The sequence below is a fragment of the Mus caroli genome, chromosome 6 (genome assembly GCF_900094665.2).
Source record: "Mus caroli chromosome 6, CAROLI_EIJ_v1.1, whole genome shotgun sequence".
Classification (NCBI taxonomy): Eukaryota; Metazoa; Chordata; class Mammalia; order Rodentia; family Muridae; genus Mus; species Mus caroli.
In genome coordinates this window covers 59,419,238-59,422,905 of record NC_034575.1, presented here as the reverse complement: position 1 = coordinate 59,422,905, position 3,668 = coordinate 59,419,238, and the positions used below count along the sequence as shown (strand labels likewise).

The following is a 3,668-nucleotide window of genomic DNA, read 5'->3' as shown; positions in this document are numbered from 1 at the left end:
CAGGGTTTCTCTGTATAGCCCTGGCTGTCCTGGAACTCACTTTGTAGACCAGGCTGGCCTTGAACTCAGAAATCCACCTGCCTCTGCCTCCCGAGTACTGGGATTAAAGGTGTGTGCCACCATGCCTGGCTCACAAGTGTTTGTAACTGCTGAGTCATCTTTCTACTCCTTCCCTGTCTTTAAAGATGAGATCTCACTCAATAGTTTGAACTAACGTAGAAGTCACTAGATAGCACAGACGAGAACTGGACTCACGGAAATCCTCTTGGTTCAGCTCCCTGAGCGCTGGAATCACAAGCATGTGGCCAATATATGGTTTAGATGTTCTGAGGAACCATTTTCAGATGTGCTTCTTACTGTAATGAAATGAAAAATTCCTTCTCAAGCCTTCTTTCTGTCTCTTTGTCTCCTCTGTACCTAAGTCTCTTTCTGTCTCTTTGTCTCTCTCTGCAACTGACAAATGGTCTAAATTTGTTGATTCCTTTTGAATAAAATATTTCTATACGGGAGGAAAATATTTGAAACATCTCCAATCTAAATTGCCTTGACTGATCTGTCTAGATAACTTGTACATCTGTAGCAGGAAATTGTCAAAATCTGTTATTTTTTTCCAAGTTTAATGTGAAAACTGTGGAGTTTACAGAGCAAATATGAAGCATCACTTCATATTAACTTTGAAGGTGACTTCATGTCGCCAAGAAGTAGTATGATAACTGACTATGTCACAACTTATGCTTTCCAAAACCGCCAGAAAACATAAATGATGAGAATTCATCTATACTGCTGGGGAGTGTGGGTTGCTCAGAAACTTTACATACAGCTGCATAATCATTTCCTTTTGGCATTAAAATAAAGACAATTAGAGGACACGGTTAACAGGATCTAAGACATAAATCAAAAATATTTACATAAGTTTAATAACGTTTCAGAGGGAACTTTAAAAAAGAATCATTCTTATTCCAAATTGAATCTTCCTTCCTTCCTTCCTTCCTTCCTTCCTTCCTTCCTTCCTTCCTTCCTTCCTTCCTTCCTTCCTTCCTTTCTTTCTCTCTCTCTCTCTCTCTCTCTCTCTCTGTATCAAGCATCTCAAAGGAAAATTCAATAACTCTTTATTAATACAACAACTTTTAACCCAAGCAAAATGGCTGCTTTTTGCCGCCGCTTTTGCACCCACCAGAGTGGGAGCCACTCATTGGAAGCAACAAGTTATCCCTCTTAGGTGAAAATTCCTTCTGCTGTTTTCCAGAGATACCTGGGAAGACTCTGGGGAGCCCTTGGCTAATAATCTCAGGAAAACTGCTGCCTCAGCTGAAACTGAAAGCTCATGGTGGATCCAAGACTTCTTATCTCTGGGATACTTAAAAAAAAAAAAGAAAGAAAAAGCTATTTTATTTTAATTAAGCCTCCATTTTCTGGGAGACACCTAAAAACAAAGGGCTTCTAAAACATGAACATGAGCTCTGATGTTAGCAACCCAACTTCCACTCCAAAATTACTGAAATATTTATGGATAAAATAACTCATAAAAACATTCTTCTAACTGAAAAAGTGAACAGCGAGGAGCCACCACTGATGCAAGTTACCTGGTGGTTTTTTTATGTACTTTTTTTTTTTAATGTCAGAAAATTAATAAGCTATGGCTCTAATTGCACAATGGAAAAAGTATAAGTTGTTGCCAGAACCTGTGTTTAAGCTGATTTTGGACAGTGAGAATGTATTTCTAAATCTGTGTATGGCAAATTTAAGCAAAATTACAAAGATTTTTGGTTTTTTTCCCTCCTAAGATGTAAACTTTTTTTTTTTTTTAGTGCATCTCTATTTGTAAGACACATTTTCCATTTACACATGGTACAGTATACTGGAAAGCTTAAATACTCTTAAATATTTCAATCAAATACTGAAAGGTGAAGTACTTTCCAGAGAAGTCCCCACAAAACAAGAGCCACATGTCAGAGAGGCAGGCAGGGTCTGTACTCTGACTCCAGTCGCATACTATGTTTATAGTAACTTCCTCATTGACACAGCAATGGTGCCCTGTCTGGCTTTAAATGCTAATAATACACCTAGCTCTTTAAAATCCAGTTAAGACCAACTGTGTGTGTGTGTGTGTGTGTGTGTGTGTACACATAGAGTTATATATATCTCATATAACTCATTTCACTTGAGAGCAGGATTGTATTTACAAGTATGGAATGCCAATAAAGGGCCGTATGGCATCCACAGACCTTGTAGCTTCACACAGAAGCTTGGCTAGAATTAGACAACTACTACTACTAAAAACTACTAGTACTACTACTAGTAACCCACCATTTTAAGAATTTCACTACCAGGCTGGCGAGATGGCTTAGCGGGTAAGAGCACTGACTGCCCTCCTGAAGGTTCTGAGTTCAAATCCCAGCAACCACATAGTGCATAGTGGCTCACAACCATCTGTAATGAGATCTGATACCCTCTCCTGGCACATTTAAAGAATTATAATAATAAATCTTTGGCTCAGAGTGAGCGCGTTTGACAGGAGCAAGCAGAGGTCCTAAAAATTCAATTCCCAACAACCACATGAAGGCTCACAACCATCTGTACAGCTACAGTGTGTACTCATACACATAAAATAAAAAATCTTTAAAGAAAAAAAAAAAGAAAGAAGAAGTTCACTACCTGGGATACTGACAGTGGCACTGGGTAAGAATCTATTATGAGCCAGCATTCTTTATGGCTGGGCATAATTTCATTCCTAAGGTGGTAGCCCTAAAATTCCTTCTCAGGACTCCTGCAGAGCTGGGCTCCTTTTACATCCATGAGAACTGCTGTAGTCACTACTGTGTTCAAGCCCAGAGGATGAACTTTCTGAATCATACTCTACATCGGTGTCTTTCTTCCCTTCTTCGCCTTCTTTGGGGAACTGTCTATTCATCAAGGCAAACTTGTGAATGGCTTCTTCCACCGAGTACTTGGTCTGCCCAGAAACACATGCTTCAATGTCCTCAGAGTTCAGATGGATCTGCAGGAAGAGGTGGAGGCTGTTGTCAGAAAGCAAGAGTGCATTCTGCAGGACTTTTCTGAAGCAATCTTCCAAGCCCTGGTGGTGCTGGTCGACATGCTGGCGGTTGTTAATGTTGAAAAATAGGTTTTTAGATGGAAATACTAACAATTGCTTTGGAGTCTTTGCCTCAGCCACACGAACTCTCTATCCCTTTTTCGCACACAAGATATTTTCATTGTAAAACACATGCTATTTGTGTGACTACACATCTCATAGTTGATATAAGTATGCCAAAAGTCTTCCTTCTGAATCCTGGGGTCTTGGACCCAGATGCTCACGAACTCCCATAATGCCATCATTCAGGAGCAGAATCACCTTATAGTCAGCCCCAGGCCAGCCAGGCCTACACAGTGAGACCTTTTTTCAAATCACCACAATCATACTGGCTGTCAAAATCTGTTATTATAGCTTTCCTAATATGAAATATTGTTAAGGACTCTTGTTTGAGAAGCATAATCAGTTTCCAGTAACTTTTTGAAGAAAACTCCAAGACACAGATCAACTAACGTGTGGCTGGTGAGATGTTCTAAGACCATCAAAGCAAGAGTGTGCCTGTAAAGCCGGGCGTGGTGGCGCACGCCTTTAATCCCAGCACTCGGGAGGCAGAGGCAGGCGGATTTCTGAGTTC

General features: G+C 40.2%; 1 pseudogene; it reads right to left on the bottom strand.

The window, feature by feature from the left end:
* Window positions 1-2,758: 2,758 nt before the first annotated feature.
* On the bottom strand, window positions 2,759-3,339 carry LOC110297027 (annotated as a pseudogene).
* Window positions 3,340-3,668: the final 329 nt, after the last annotated feature.